Source organism: Eulemur rufifrons, chromosome 8, assembly GCF_041146395.1.
Source record: "Eulemur rufifrons isolate Redbay chromosome 8, OSU_ERuf_1, whole genome shotgun sequence".
NCBI classification, from domain to species: Eukaryota; Metazoa; Chordata; class Mammalia; order Primates; family Lemuridae; genus Eulemur; species Eulemur rufifrons.
The window spans coordinates 28,187,512-28,204,474 of record NC_090990.1 but is presented as its reverse complement, the minus strand read 5'-3'; the positions used below and the strand labels follow the sequence as shown (position 1 = coordinate 28,204,474).

The following is a 16,963-nucleotide window of genomic DNA, read 5'->3' as shown; positions in this document are numbered from 1 at the left end:
CATGGCTGCTCTTCACTGAGTGCTCGCTGTGTGCTGGCATTGCATGCTAAGCACATGCATAGCTTACAGTGATTCCTTAAAGCAGATAGACCAGGTGATTTATTATCACCATTTTGTAAACAACCAGACCTATTCAGAGAGCTGAATTAACGGTGGCTGGCACAGAGTAGACAAGCAAACGTTTGCAAAGTACTAAAAAGAAAGCTCTGTGAGGGCAGGGATTTTGTCCATTGTTCAGTGCTTTATCCCTGGCACCTATAAGAACCTGCTGCTTGAAGGCACTCTGCTAAAACGTTTGTGTGTGCGTGTTTTCCTTTAAGCCAGTCTCTTATTTTTTTCTAGGTTGATTGATGTATAATTGACAAAATTGCATTTAAAGTGTGTAACGTGATGATATATGTATATATTGTGAGATGATTGCCACACAAGTTAATTAACACACCCAGTAAACATTTGTTGAGCTAGGATTTGAAGCCAATTTGGGCTGACTCCTCACTCATGCTCTAACCACTATACTTCAGCAAGGGCATTCCTTTAGGGTTTTTTAAATGTACAAATTACTTACATCCCACCTACTTCTAAAAACAAACTAAGGGACGAAAAAGCAAAAAAGAGATTACTGAAGAACTATTAATACTAATGTGTTTATGTTAGTTAAAACTCGTGGTAATAAATGTAACAGCCCAACTCAAACTAACTTAAGCAAAAAGGTGAATTTGTGATTGGGCTGCTGAGGTATCTCATCAAATTCAAGGACAGGAAAGCACCTAGACTCCAGATACAACTTGTACTACCTAATCGACCCCCTCTCTCCCTTCTGTGCAGGTCAGCTCACTCCTCTCACTGCAAATAGGCTTTCTCCACGTGGCAGGAGATGGGGCTGCTGGGAGGGCTTGAGCTTCACCTCGTACAGCTTTGCAAATGGGGAGAGATTGTGCTGATGTTTCTTTTGGTTCTAAGTTAAAAAGTCCCAGGACTCCTCATATCCATTAGGATGGCTACTGTCAAAAAACCAGAAAAATAACGTGTTGGTGAAGATGTGGGTAAATTGGACCTCTGTGCACTGTTGGTGAGAAGTGAAATGGTGCAGCCACTGTGGAAAATGGTGTGGCAGTTCCTCAAAAAAATTAAAAATAGAATTGCCATATGTTCCAGTAGTCCCCACTCTGGGTATATATCCGAAAGAACGGAAAGCAGGATCTCCCAAGAGATATTTTTACAAAGCTGCATTATTCACAATAGCCAAGGGGTAGAAGCAACCCACGTGTCTAAGAAGGGATGAATGGATAAAATGTGGTATATACATATGGTAGAATATTTAGCCTTAAGAAGGAAGGCAATTCTGACATGCTACAACATGGATGAACATGGAGCACATCATGCTGAATGAAATAAGCCAGTCACAAAAAGACAAATTTATGGTATGATCCCACTTATGTGAGGTTATCTAGAGTAGAGTAGTCAGATTCATAGAGATAGAATGTTCGGTGGTTGCCAGGGCCTGGGGGGACAGGCAAATGGGGAATTGCTTAATGGGTTAGAGTTTTAGTTTTGTAAGATGAAAAAGTTCTGGAGATTGGTTGTGCAACAATGTGAATATGCTTAACACTACTGAACTGTACACTTAAAATGGTTAAGATGGTAAATTTTATGTGTATTTCACCACAGTTAATGGTCCCAGGAACAGAATCCATAGTCCAGCTTGGGTCTATTGCTTACCCTGAGTCCCATCAACCAGGCTGGAGATGAATCCCTGAAAGGATAGGGTGGTTCCTATGGAGACCAAATGGATGGAGTGGAGGTGGAGTGATTCCCAGAAGGGTGTGTGGGTTGGTGGGAGGGGAGGGTCCCTGGGCAGACAAGCAGTGGATGCCCACTGTGGAGTTACTGCCTGCTTGTCAGGAAGACACTTGCTTTTCTTGCAGCAGGGCTGAGCTTAAGCTAAGTCCAAACACCATCTGGGTAGTACTTGCCATTATCTTCATCATCAGATGTCTATGATAGTCACTCCTTACAAATTTATAGTTCTGTATGATTTTAACAGAGCTATGTATCTCATTCGTCCTTGTCAAAAACCTTTGAAGTAGTTTCTACAAATGAAGAAACAGACTCTAACAAAGGCTTGGTGTTCAGTTGTAATGGACTAAATGCCAATTTAAACTAATTTCGGTATGAAGGAGGATTTATTGGCTCGTGGAATCCAAGAGTCAAACAACTGAGCCTCTTCCGAAGGACGGGCAAGGTACACCTGGGCCTCAGGAACAACTGCCACCAAGGACTCAGACACCTCCAGCCCTGTATGGCTCATGTCTCTTCTCTGTGTGCTGACTTCACTTTTTTCTCCATGCAAACCAGCTTTCTTCAAATGGTCATTAGAACCTTCCACACCTCAACATCTTATAGCTTTTGCCCACTGCAAAGAAGTGGACTGAGTCCCCTAGTTTAAAAATCTCAGGGAAAGACTCTGAGTTGAATTCTGCTGCCCACCTTTGGATTAAGCAGGAGAGTCTGCCATCTAAGGACACGGCCACTCCCTGGAGAACTGTATAACTTCAGCACTTGATACTAACCGAGCTATCTATATCCTAGTCTTGTGTCAAAGGCTTGTGATGTGTTGTGATAGCTGGGTTTAAGAAGTGCAATATTAAAACAAAAGCCATGAGCCTTTTAAGCCCAGTGTGTAAAGATACACTCTGAGTTATAACTCAAAGGCACAACTAGAGATGAAGAAAAAAAATGTATGACTAGACTGGGCCTAGGGGAAGAAAGGGTTTTCAGAAAGATGGTGGGGATGGGATGGGTGCTGAGTAGACCAAACAATAAATGTCCACAGCAGTGACAGAGTAAGTGGCAGATAGGAGAGAAGCCCAGGTCTTCTGACTACAACCCTCACTAGCACAAGCTAACTGCTAAGTACTTCCCACCCAAAAGGGAGGCCCTGTCTCTGCCAGGGCCCTGAGAGAGTGCATTACCAGATGTGGGACTAGGGCCGGACTTTGAGTCACCAGAAGTTGGGTGATGAGCCACCTGAAAGCAAGACTTAAGGGAAAACCATTTAGGCCTGTGTCTTCTGCCTGTGCTTCCTCATTAGTATCAAGGGGATCGAGGATGAAGACTTAAAGAAATGTTATGTGTGGATTCAAAAATGTCTGTCCTGCCATATCTGCATAATGAGATGGAGTTGCTTGGAAGCTGGTGGGTTCCTGACACCAGGAAGTACCAGCCTGCCCTCTCCAGGCTTTTGCAATCAGAAGCTTCAGGTGCTTTTTAAAAACTATTTAATATCTTCTTAGTGACATTCATGGCTTTCTGTTGTTTTAGATGCCAGCATGTAAAGGGTGCAGAGAATTCAGTGATCATGTTTCAGTTGTTTTCAAACTTGTTTTAGTTGTGGATCCTTTTTTTTTTTTTTTTTCCACTTCCCTCAAATCATGCATGAATTCCAGTATATAATAAAGATCAAAGTAGAGCGTCTGGATGGGGCACACAGTCCTTTGGTCCCTCTGATTTAGTCTCCTCCCTTGTGAAGCATACACTGAAAATCACTGATCTAGATTAGCCACTTTATTTAGCAGATGGAGAAATTGAGTCCCAGGGAGGCTAAGCGAGTCACCAACAGCAGCACAAAAAGTTGGTATGCCTGGAGCCCTGGTCTCCTAGTTTAGGAGTGTTCTTTTTATTGTATTGTGCTGCTTCTAGCTCTTTTGAATAAGCACTCCAACAAAGTGGTTGTATTTTTCATCAGGTGCTTGGTAACTGGAACTGGACTAACATAAAGGCAAGTAGAGGACTTTGGGAGTCTAATAAACAGATTAGAGCTTTATGATTAGGAATGTCTGTTTGTTAATTTGTTCAACAGACTTAACAACGAGTACTTACTATTTACCATTCTAGGTGCTAGAGATGTATCAGTGAACAAGATGATTCTTCAAAGAGTTTAAGTCTTCCATGCTATTTCTTTTTTTTTTTTTTTTTTTTTTTTTGAGACAGAGTCTCACTCTGTTGCCCAGGCTAGAGTGAGTGCCGTGGCGTCAGCCTAGCTCACAGCAACCTCAAACTCCTGAGCTCAAGCGATCCTCCTGTCTCAGCCTCCCGAGTAGCTGGGACTACAGGCATGCGCCACCATGCCCGGCTAATTTTTTCTATATATATTTTTAGCTGTCCATATAATTCTTTCTATTTTTAGTAGAGATGGGGTCTCGCTCTTGCTCAGGCTGGTCTCGAACTCCTGAGCTCAAACGATCCGCCCACCTCGGCCTCCCAGAGAGCTAGGATTACAGGCGTGAGCCACCGCGCCCGGCCCTTCCATGCTATTTCAATGAATGTGATAAATGCTGTGATAGAGGTGTTCAGGGAACATACATGATTTTACCTGACCCAGTCCAGAGGCGTCTGGCAAGCCTGTCTTGAGGAAATGGTGTCTAAGAAAACATCAGAAAGAGTAACTGGAGTGAGCCAGGCATGGGAGTGTTAGGGGGAAAGGCAGGAGAGGTCTGCAGGACCCTGGTCTTAGAGGACCCTTTGGACCATTAGTCCCGAGATAATATCAGATGTGTTTACTGGAGAGATCACTCTGGTGCAATGCGGAGAATGGGTTGGCTGGAGACAGCTAGAAGCAGGAGGACAGTTAAGATACTTAGCAGGTAGCATTTATAGGACTTGATTAAATGTAGGAGGTGAGAGAGAGGAAGGGGTCAAGAATGAAGCTCATGTTTCTGACCTTAGCAGTTGATTGGATGGTGGCCAAGTCCTTTGGCCAAGATGAGAACACTGAAGGAAGAGCAGGTTTGGGCTAAGTTTAGTTTGGGACTTGCCGAGATTGAGTTGTCTGTAGAGAATCCTAATGGAAAATACAGTAAGGAACTGGATATTCAGGTTGAGCCCAGATTGCATTCTGGCTGGAGATAGGGATCTCTAAGTCTTCAACATTGATGGTATTTGAAGCTGTGGGAGATGAGGTCACTAGAACAGGGGGTGTAGTGAGAAAAGTCTAGAGCAGAACCTTGAGAAACATTGGTACAATTCAAAGAGCTTTGAGAAGGGAGTGGGCAGCAGGGCAGAATGTGTCAAGAGGCCACGCACAATAAGGAATGGGAAGTATCCATTGGATTTTGGTGATGAGGACATCAGTGGTGACCTTGGTAAGAGAAGGGCCAGTTGAGGGTTAGAAAGTGGAAGCCACATTTCAGTGGTTTGAGGAATGAAGAGGAGGAGAGAAAGTGGAGACAGCGAACATCTTAAGTTAAAGGCAGGAGAGAGGATGGTTGCTAGAGGGAGGTTTAGGGTTAAAGAACTTTTTTCCCTTTATTTCCAAGAGATTATCACATGTTAAAATGCTACTTGGAAGGAGCTAGTAGTTCTAAATACTAGAAAACAATTTCTTCCTTTTGTGAAAGATTTGGAGGTCTGTTTGTCACAATATGACACAATGACAGAGTTTGTTTGTTGTTTTTTTTTTTTTTTTTTGAGAGAGGGTTTCCCTCTGTCACCCAAGCTAGAGTGCAGTGGTATCATCATAGCTCACTGCAACCTCAAACTCCTAGGCTCAAGTGATCCTCCTGCCTCAGACTCCTGAATAGCTGGGACTACAAGTGCACACCACCACACCCAGCTAATTTTTAAAAATATTTTATAGAGATGGGGGTCTCGCTATTGCCCAGGCTGGTCTCGAACTCCTGGCCTCAATTGATCCCCCCGCTTTGGCTTCCCAAAATGCTAGGAGTACAGGTGTGAGTGAGCCACTGAGCCTAACCTCAGAGCTCTTCCTTGACGCTGCCTACAGGTGGAGGTAGAGTTACCAACTCATCCCATTTTGCCTGGGGCTTTCCTGGTGTTAGCACTGAAAGTCTTGTTTCCTGGGAAACCCTCGGTAGGAATAAACCAAGATGATCATTCACCCTAGGTCAAGAGTTCCTTCCATGAGGATTAAGTAAGAAATACCCTCTAGCTGAGTTGCAGAGAGGGTGATTTATCATTCCTCTGAAGATTTAGAGGAGCTGCCTACCTCAGAAAAAGACCTGCTGCAAGGAACAGAAGAAACTGTAGGTGATACTTGATTGATGTTTCAATAGGATTCCAAAGATGCCACATAATTAACTTAGAACCAGCAATCCCACAAAGGGCATAATCTAGGATAAGGAAGGATTAGGAGATTAAAGACACGGCTGCTAAGTTAAAAAATGCATGGAAGCAAGGAAGGCCAGGTTGAACACAGTAGATAAATTTAGTAAAGAAAACAAACTTCGGATGGTCTCCTAGAACACAGGAAGCTGATAAAAATATGGAAATAAGATCAAAGAGGAGTTATGAAAGGCAGAACAATGAAAGATGAATTTCAAGAATTCAAAAATAAATGGACTCATGATTAATAAAGAATAAGAGTGAAGACATGTTGAGTGCTCGGTGGCAAGCCCTTTCTAAACCCTTGTCACATGTGAACTCATCTAATCCTCACGACAGTACCATGGGATCTGTCCCTCCCTCTCCCTCATTCCCTATCCCTCCTTTTGCATATGGCCACACTGAAACACAGATAAGCTTAAACAACCTGTGCAGATTTACCCAGGTAGGAGGTGAGGGGCTGGTGAGCCCAGGTGGTCTGGCTCCAGAGCTTTTGCTCTAAGGTGCTGTACTACACTGCCTTGTGGTATGGCATTGAAACCCAATTATTCAGGCATTCATTCAAGCGTTGTTTGGTCTCTACTAACTGCCAGCTTCAGGTCTCCTGCTAGGAAGAATATCAAAGGAAGAGACAGACTGGGTCCCTTACATTCTTTTTTTTTTTTTTTTTTTTTTTTGAGACAGAGTCTCACTCTGTTGCCTGGACTAGAGTACTGTGGCGTTAGCCTAGCTCAGAGCAACCTCAAACTCCTGGACTCAAGTGCTCCTCGTGCCTCAGCCTCCCGAGTAGCTGGGACTACAGGCGAGCACCACCATGCCTGGCTAAATTTTTCTATTTTTAGTAGAGTTGGGGTCTCACTCTTGCTCAGGCTGGTCTCGAACTCCTGAGCTCAAGCGATCCTCCCGCCTCGGCCTCCCAGAGTGCTAGGATTACAGGCGTGAGCCACCGTGCCCAGCCAGTCCCTTACATTCTAATAGGGAGAGAAAAAAAATATGCAATTAAGAAAATTGCAGTAGACATTAAGTCCTATGATGAAAAAAACTAAAAAATAGGGTAAAGAGTGACTGGTGTATATGTGTTTTGAGGTGGGTGTTACTTCTTCAGATGGAATGAAGATGATGAGAGATGGCATCATTTGAGTCCAGAATGATGTGGAGGTAGTCGTATAAGAATATGGAGCAGAAGGAACAGCAAGTGCAAAGGCCCTGAGGTGGGAATGAGCTTGGCCTATTTAAGGACAAAAAAGAAGGCCAGTATGGCTATAGCAGAGAGAATGAGGGGAAGATTTGTGCAAGACAAAGAGAAGTAGCCAGAATCTAGATCAGGTAGGGCCTGATAGGCCTTGGTAAGGATTTTAGATTTTATTCTAATCGCAAAGGAAGGAGTTGAAGAGTTTTCTGGTTTATTTGTTTAGCAGGGAAGAATATGATCTGATTTACATGTTAAAAGGTAAGTCTGGCTGCTATGTGGCCAATGGACTGTGAAGGCATAACTAGCTGTGGAATGTGGAAGCAGGAAAAAGTTTAACAGGATGTTCTGGCTGGAACCAGGGCCTGGAGTTCTGAACTTTTGGGTGGGTTGAGGTTAGCTATCTCTCTGCCTGAGGGCATCCCCTCCCCAGCTTGTTATCACATTCACTAATTTATTACATAGAGATGAAGGATGTCCTGAGGAAAAAGGGATTAGAGATGTAACCCCCTTAGAGGAATGACTATCCGGCCCCCCTGGCCGTAGCTTATTACATCAACCAGCTGGGCCAATCAGATGACTCCTGGGAATTTCATATCGCAGCTCGGTCTTAGCTGGGTACCCCTGGACATGGAAATGGAACAGCCATGTCTGGCGTACGAACGGGTACACGGCGAAACACAGAAGACTGGTCTGCAGAGAAGGAGAAATGAAGCCGATGTGGGAGGGGAGCCCAGACGAGGAAGAGAGACAAAGAGAGGTTTCCTGTTGATTTCTCAGTTCCAGTTTCCGACCTTCTGAGGCCTAGCGTGCTTCCCTGGGTTCCTGAGATACTGCTATTTGCTTATAAAACGCCCATATTTTTGCCTTAGTGGATTTCTTTTACTGCACCCCAGGGCCTCTTGTTCCAGGGTGTGCACGTTCATAGCTCCTGCCCCTTGTGTCCCCGTGCTGGCATCTGTGGCTGGGGGAGCCCTCCCTTCCCACAGCCTCACTGCTTTGGGGCTTGGTTGCCTCTTTTTGTTTTTTTCTAGTTTTATGGGCCTATAAGATTATCTTAAAGGTAATGGAATTTGCATTTATTCTTTTCACTGGTCAGACTATCATTTTCCTGAGATAACTTTACATTCCTGTTGTTTACATTTTAAGCCCTTTCTGAGTAGAATCCAGTTTCACACTTATAATACTTAATTCAATTATTTGGATAATAAACATGTACCTGTTTTTTTTATCGACATATCTTTCCACATTCTCTTTCTTTCCTTTTTATATTCTACAGAAGATAAAGTACAAATTCATTCATTCATCAAACATCCTTTGAGTTCCTACTATGTGAATCAGTCCTGGGTCCCCCTTCCCTTCCTTTGCCCACCCTGTAGAAGTCGGTTTCTCGGCCCTCTCCCCCTCGTAGGCCACAAGCACTCCCTGAGTGATCTCATCTGCTCTCGGGCTCAGCTCCCACCTGTTCTGCAGGATGAACAGGCTTTTGAAATTTTTTTAATGATATGTAACTTTTACCCCATGCACTTTGTATTTGGTGCTTAAATGTGCAGTTTGACTCATGGGACACTCCACTGAGATATTTCTGTTACTGTTGGAAACACCCTGGTGCTGTCCAAAGGTACTGCCTGAGTTAAATCAGCTTATACACTAAAAGGTATCTTCAAAGGGACCAGTGGGACAGAGTGGCTCTTCAGGAGTCAATAGAGCTTTCCTATAAGCAACTGGGCAGAGCTGATCTACTTGGACTTTGGCTTGTAGACTGCCCTGCAAGGCCCTGGCAGGTGAAGGCTGCGTTTGCTACCAGAGGGGGCACTTGGGTACCTCCATGGAAGAGTCCCTTCGGCTTCTACCATCTGGAATAAGTCTTCTCTACCCACTGTCAACAGGGAAAGGTGTGAGGAGGGTGCTAGGACTGGAGCTTAAGTGCCCCACAGCTGCATTTAGGAGAGACTCTTGGCCCCGTGTCGCAGAGTATGAGGTGTAAAGGAAAGCCCATGTCGCTGGCCACGAGGTCTCCTAACAGTTCTCAGACTGGAGCCTGTGCACACCAGTGGCTCCCAAGCTCCATCCTACGTTCCAGACCCTCCTCCGGATGTCCCATGGACACTTCACACTCGATATGTCCAAAGCTGAACACACCACCCTCCCACCATTCCCCAACTGCTCCCTCCTCGCTCTTCTCAGTCCTGACTGTAATGGTCTCACCACCGGCCCCATCACCCGAGCCAGATTCCTGGCCGTCATCCTCAGCCCTTTCTGTGACCCTTCCTTTCCTTAACCCTCTCTATTAGTTTCCTACTGCTGATAACAAATACAGGTGACCCTTAAACAACACGGGCTTGAACTGCACAGGTCCACTTACACTCGGCCTTTTTTCAACAAAGTGCAGATCAAAAATACAGGATTCATGGGATGTGAAACCTATGTATACAGAGGGCCCACTTCATATATGCAGGTTCTAAAGGGCAGACGACAGGACTTTGAGTATGTGCACCTTTGGGTGTTCATGGGAGGGGTGGGCCCTGGAACCAATCCCCTGCATATACCGAGGGTCGACTGTAATCACAAATTTTGTGGTTTAAAATAACACAAATTTATTATCTTACAGTGGTCTTGGTCAGAAATCTCAAATGAGTTTTACGGGGCTAAAATCAAACTGTCTGCAGGGCCACTTCCTTCTGGAGGCTCTAGGGAAGAGCCTGTTCCTCGTCCCTCCCGGCTTCTGGAGGCCGCCTGCACTTCTTGGCTTGTAGCCGCATCACTTCACTCTCTGTGTCTGTGCTCAGACCCACTCCGGTTACATCGGGCCCCCCAGATAACTTCACATCTCATTTCAGGATCTTTAGTCACATCTGCAAGCTCTCTTTTGTCATATAAAATGACAGCCACAGGCTCTGGGGATTAGGATGTGGACATCTTTGAGGACATCTTTCACCCATCCTGCCCACTTAACATTCCTGAACTCCTCCATGCCAACTGTCATCGTTCTTGAAGCCAAGTCGCCCTCATTTCTGTTAAACACACCCTCCTAGGTGGTCTCTGCCTCTGGTCTGCCCCCTCAGATCCATTCTCCTTCTCATTGCATCTCCCATGTCTCTCTCGATTCAAAGTTTGTACTGACCCCCTACTACCAGGATCAAGTCTGAGCCCCTCAGATGGTGGGCACAATCTTCTGAGGTCTTTCTCCTGCTCAGTCCTTCAGCTAAAGCCCCCACCTGCCCTAACAAGCTACTGCAATGCCCCGAGACACAGAACAGAGTGAGTCTTAGAGCTTTGGGATCCATGCTTCTCAGACTTGAATCTCGGCTCCACCACTTGACAGATAGGAATTCTTGGCCCAGTGACTTCCCATGTCTGTGCCCTAGTTTCATCTTTTTAAAAATTTGGGCCATAAAAATGGTTGTGATGATTTAATTAATATTTTTCAAGTACTTATTAAGATACTGCTTGGCACGTAGTCCCTTCATTCGGTCCTGTCGACACTGTCTGGAATGCTCTCCCCATGTCCCTGTTTCCCTGGAAATTCTTACCCCTCCCTCCCAGGCTCACCACAAGCATCTCTTCCTCTGCACAGGCCCCCAAGCTGTCCCCTCCCACTACGTGCCAGGTGAGCCAGCTACTTTCTTTCTTTTTTTTTTTTTTTTTGAGACAGAGTCTCACTCTGTTGCCCAGGCTAGAGTACCATGGCGTCAGCCTAGCTCACAGCAACCTCAAACTCCTGGGCTCAAGCAATCCTCCTGCCTCAGCCTCCCAAGTAGCTGGGACTACAGACATGTGCCACCATGCCTGGCTAATTTTTTTCTATATATTTTTAGTTGTCCAGCTAATTTTCTTCTATTTTTAGTAGAGACAAGGTCTCACTCTTGCTCAGGCTGGTCTTAAACTCCTGAGCTCAAATGATCTGCCCGCCTCAGCCTCCCAGAGTGCTAGGATTACAGGTGTGAGTTACTGCGCCCAGCCAAGCCAGCTACTTTCTTCTCTGCAGCCGTTGGACTCCGGGAACTCTGTCAACCCTAACCACAGACCCTACCACACTGTTTACAATTATTTGATTATGTGTGTAGGAGGAAAACATCTTGAAATACTAATATTTGGGCTTTTCTTTTCCATACTTCCTTGTATGTGCTCCTCCCCCCCCCCCGCCCCCGGTCAGCCAGAAGCATTCTGTTGCCTTCAAGAATTGATATTTTTATAGCAAGAATGCAAAAAGAAAGAAAAAAAAACTTATGTTTAGTTTTTCAACTACCAAACTGGGCTTCAATGTGGTCACCCACATGAATAGTTTTGAAAGTCAAGTGCTGGGCATTTGGGGAGAAGGGATTTTGAGAACCCAAAGGATGTCCCTGAAGGAAGCAGAGTGGAAAGTTTATGCCTCAGTAGTGGACTAGGAAGAGCACAGAAGGGTGTCTGGCCCATTCTGTTTGCAGGGAGGCTCCGTGGGGGTAACTCAGGCTAAGAACAGGGACAGGAGTTGATTTGGGGAGAGATCAGAGTGGTCTGAGATGGAAGCAAAGACGTGGAGAGGGGTAGGGTCAGTGTTAGGGCCGGGCTGCATTGTGGCAGCCCAGCAACACCTGTAGCTATCAATGGCCTTCCAGTTGGCACTGCTGTCACCTGCGCTGAGAAAACACAGTCACTGTTCTGCTCCTCACTTGCTGGGAAGCTTTTTTCTTGTCAGTCGCCTACCATTGCCCTTGTACTGCCCAGCCGAAGCAATGTCCACCCGTGCCTCGCCCCTTCTCAGGCATTTCCTGCAGATGTTCACTTTTCCTAACAGTTCAGGAATCTTGTAAACCTCCTGAAACAAAGGTGGGATCTTGCCACTGTCAATGGTGTGGGAAAGGAAGTCCCCAGCACCTGAACTTGGAAGGATCCGGTCAGTGGGGCTGATCCATTCCACATCAGCCAGGCCGCCAGCGCTGGGTCGGAGTCATCTCTGTATCCTGGCACATGGCTGGTGCCTGGTAATTACCGTATTATAGTGAAAGAATGAATGAAAATCACAGTCTAGTGAGGAAAACAGACACACAAGCAATTATAATACGACCTAAGTGCTGTGAGAAAGGACTGTAGAAGTCACTGAGCGAGCAGAAGAGGAGAAGGGTCTGGAGACACTGGGGACTTCCTGCAGCAACACCAGGACTAGCACACGGGCGCTCCAGCGTGCCACTGGAGTCCACGCCCTCCAGGGATGTCCCCCCTGCCCCACACTGCTCCCTCGGCACCACAGGACTGGCCCTGGCCGTCCCCTCAGCCACTGATGGGCTCTTGGTACATGACGGGACGATGGGTTCTCCCTACGTGATTTTGCTGTTGGGATTCAGAGATGCCGGTCCCTTTCCCTGACCTGAGAACTGGGAGCTGGCCGTGTTTGGCCATGTGTCCAGGGGGTGGGGCTGGGGGAGGGAAGTAGATCAGCCGAGAAAGACAGGAGGGAGGCAAACGTGCAGAAAGGAGGTGAGTAGGAGGTGGTGAGGCCCGGAGGAGGAGAGAAGCTGCCTGGATGCTCAACAGCCTTTAAGATCCGGGTTCTCATTTCTCTTGAGACCTGGCTGCCCCCTACTCTTGGGTTCCATGTGACATCTCTGAAGACTCGTTATCCAATTCCTCTCTTCACTCAAGCTTGCCTGAGTGAGTTTCTGTTCTGATTAGTGTTGTCCCCATTAATGGTCATCATCGTGATCATGAGCACAGCAGACCCTTCCACAGTGTCCCAAGACTGTTCTGAGAGCTTTGCATGTCATAACCCACCAAGTCCTCGCAATAGTCCTACGAGGTGGGCACAGCTACCATCCTCAGTTTTCAGACGAAGAAGTGGAGGTACAGAGAGGTTGAGTCACTTGTTCCTGGTCATATGGCTAATAAGTGGTGGGGCCGGGAATCAAATCCAGACAGAGCCCATATCTGCTATTGCAGTTTTATCACATTTTGTTGAGCAAAAGTTTGTGTTTTTTAACCTATTCTCCTGGAAGAATGCAGTTTGGAATGCCAGATACTGTGAGGAGCACTGAGTCCCTTCTCCTGCTGGGCTCAGGTCCCTGCCAGAGACACAGGCTGGCTGGGCTGGGAGCTCACGGTCCTGCCCCTCACTTTGCCGGGCCTGGCAGTGGAAGCGCGGGAAGGAGCTGCCGGGCCAGGTACAAGGCTTGGCGGCAAAGTGGCTTGTGCGGCGGGAGGCCAGAGCCGCGCCCTGGCACCTGGCAGGCGGCCCAGCCCCAGGTTGAGAAAATACCTGCAACAAAGGAGTCCTCCCGCCACGCTGGCCGCCTCTCCTTGTCCCTGCAACTCCTCAGCTGAGGAATCTGACCTCCGGGCCAGGCTGGGTCGGGTCCTTACATGGCCTCAAGAGGCTGCAGAGAGGCCTTGGTGCCCGGCCTGGAACACCGTCCTGGCTGCCTCGTGGGGGTGTCCCAGAGTGAGGCCGCGGTCCACCCTACGCTGCGTGGATTCCAGGCCAATTGTCACCTAGGTGCTCTGCTGGAGTCCCTGAGCTGCTGACCAGTGCCACCCTCCCCCACGGTGTCCAGAGCAGGTGGCTCCACAGCTGTAGGGCCTGGAATGCCCCCAGCCAGGAGTCCACCTCAGAGCACTGGCTTATCAGGGGGCACTGGACAGAGGTGTTTCTGTGATGAATAGGAAAGGCCTGCAAGGGAATTCGGGCATTTGGGAAAGTCGGTTGGGACTGGGGCCTGGAAAATGAGAAGCAGAGAGCCTCAACGCCAGGGTGCTTGGTGGGTCTCTGCAGACACATCTTGAGCAAAGCACTGGAAGCTCCTCAGGGGAGGTCCAGCCCCCTGAAGGGGCGGTGTGTGGCCAATTCCCTCCCTCTTTCTCCTGAGCAAGACCTGGGGCCGTGGGTCTGGGCAAGAGACCCCCTCACTGCAGCGCCTTCAAACAGCTCCAGCACCCGCCCCTGTGCTGTAGGGACTGCTGCCATCAGGCCACTGCCAACCCCGCGTGGTGCCCAGGATGATTCAGGGAAAGAAGCTGTTTCCTCCAGGTGGAAGCAGCCTGCTGCAGTGCTCAGCACTGCCAAGTGGAGCAGGGCGTGGAGCTGGACTTCAACCCCTCTCGCCTCTCCTCCTGTGGGCTTGTGCAGACTCATCCTGCCCTGGCTTACGCAGGTGCAGTGCCTGTTAGGACAATCCTAACACATGGCCCTGAGCCCCCGATCTCCGGGCCAAACCTTGCCCTTCACCTGCATATTCCCTGGGCTTGACAAAAGGAGGTCAGTCCAGCGTCCCCTCCTCACTGGCCCGGACCAACCTTAGGCAGCGGGGCAAGGACTCAGGAGCAGCTCCCAGCAACACCGGGGCCGGAAGCTTCTTCCTGGGCAGAACCCTCTGGCCCTAGAGTAGACCCGCATGAGGGAGCCCCCCTTCCTGTGGGTAGCCCCAAGGCCATCCTGAGGGCAGGATGTTGTCTAGGGGCAGAACCGACCTCCAGTGTGTGACTCTGAGGGGAAGACAAACAAGTCCTGGTCAGGCAAAGGTGGCACAAGCCCCCACTCTCAGGCCTGGCCTTCTGTCCCCTGGGCTCAGTGCCTAGACCCAGGGACCCCGTAGGCGCTAGGCCTGGCCTGACTCAGTTTCCACTTATTCCACACCCCACCTTCACCTCAGGGCCCAGGGTGTGGCACCCCAGGGCCAGGCTCAGAGCGCATCCCACACAAATGCTCATTTGATGGATGAGCAAAAGAATCACCCAAAGGAAGAGGCAGGTGTAGACGTGGCCACAACAGCCTGAGTGCCACGGATCCCCTGCTCCGCCACTCACTGGCTGCGGGACTCTGAGCCTCACTTCCCCTCCTGGGAAATGGGATTAAAAGGCACCTGCCTCACGTGGCTGCTGGGCAACTTGCTATGACTAATGAAAACAGCGGCAGCCACAATACAGCTGCCACTCCTTGAGAAGGTCCTCTGTGTTCAGTGCCGTGCAGCAGTCCTCATGTCAGTCCCACCAGGGAGGCATCGCCCCGGTTTGCACGGAACCTGGTGATCACGAGCCCTGCTCAGGAAACGGCAGCTGTGTCCTTCCAGTGTGCAGGGGCAGGGGAGGGTGAGAATCCGCGCCCACCCACAGCCCTCCCACCCCCACGTGCTGAGGGTAACCAGAGTCCAGGGCTGGGGGCAAAGCTGCTGGGAGCTTGGAGTCCTGGGCTCTGGCCCCACTTGCGCTCCCGATTGGCTCTGCCACCTGGGCCGGTCACTACCCCTCCCTGGGCCTCAGTTTACTTAAAGTGAAAACTAGGGGAGTCAGAGCCCTTGATCACCAAGATCTCTTGCCACAAAAAAGGCTAAGGGAGGAAACCGTGGGGTCTGTCCCGATTCCCGGCCGCTCTCTGCCCCCTGGTGGCCGCCAGCAGCCTAGCACCAGCGGGCGGTGACGGCGGAACACTGAGCGATCTCAGGGACCTGAGGACTGGTTTGTGATCGCTGCCAAAACTCGTCGCTCTCAGCGCTAGTCCCCACCTGTTAAATGGGGGTAATAATGTTGCCAACACATCAGGATGTTGTGAGGATTAAACACTATAACAAACGGGAGACACTTGCTGCAGAGCCACGCGTTGAGAAAGTGTCCCCAAAGTGTCAATCGCCATCACCACCCCTCTTTCCCTAAACCTCCACGTCCCATCAGTCACCAAGCCCTGCTGATTTTTGCTCCTCTCCCACCCCGTGCCCCGCTATATCAGGCCTCGTCTCCTCTCTGGGATTCCTCCAGGTTTCCGCACCCCCTCCCCACCCCTCCCGCTGTCTTGCCCCTCCGCTTGGTGACCCTGTCTGTCCACTCCACAAGCCCACCCTGCAAATGCTCCCCTTGGACAGTTGCCCAAGGCCCTCAGCCCTGGGGTCCTCAGGGACCCTGCCCGCCCGGACGGCCTGGGTCGCCCCGTGCCTTTCTGTTCCCTGTGTTCTGACCACAGAGCTCCCTGTGTCCCTCCACTCAGGCCCCGCGTCCTGCCTCCCAGGTGGGTTCATTGAAAGGTGACTCCGACAGTCTTTGCCTCCCCCTTCCCCGGCTCTGCTGTATCCTGGAACCCTCCCTGAGCCTCAGTTTCCTTATCTGCCAAACGGGACTGCCGTGAGGATGAGAAGAGATAATATCTTGAAGCACTTGGCCCAGAGTAGCCGCTTGACAGAAGCCGGGTGCCTGCAGTTGGGACAGAAGGTTCGGTCTGTCGCAGTGCAGTGAGGAGTCACAGCCCAGCATTTAGAAGGGGCGTGGCCGGGCGCGGTGGCTCACGCCTGTAATCCTAGCACTCTGGGAGGCTGAGGTGGGAGGATCGCTCAAGGTCAGGAGTTCGAGACCAGCCTGAGCAAGAGCGAGACCCCATCTCTACTAAAAATAGAAAGAAATTATATGGACAACTAAAATATATATATAGAAAAAAAATTAGCCGGGCATGGTGGCACATGCCTGTAGTCCCAGCTACTCGGGAGGCTGAGGCAGAAGGATTGCTTGAGCCCAGGAGTCTGAGGTTGCTGTGAGCTAGGCTGATGCCATGGTACTCTAGCCCGGGCAACAGAGTGAGACTCTGTCTCAAAAAAAAAAAAAAAAAGAAAGAAAAGAAACCATCTATAGAATGATATACTTTAAGAAGTATCCCTGCTACTTCTATGCTCATTCCATTGTTTATCTCATTCTTCCCTT

At 48.9% G+C, this 16,963-nt stretch overlaps 1 non-coding gene across 1 annotated transcript; it reads left to right on the top strand.

Moving 5' to 3' along the window:
* Positions 1–2,553: 2,553 nt before the first annotated feature.
* Positions 2,554–2,719, top strand: LOC138391188 (small Cajal body-specific RNA 1). Its single transcript, XR_011234801.1, has one exon. It is a non-coding gene; the product is annotated as a small Cajal body-specific RNA 1 (non-coding RNA).
* The last annotated feature ends 14,244 nt before the right edge of the window (positions 2,720–16,963 follow it).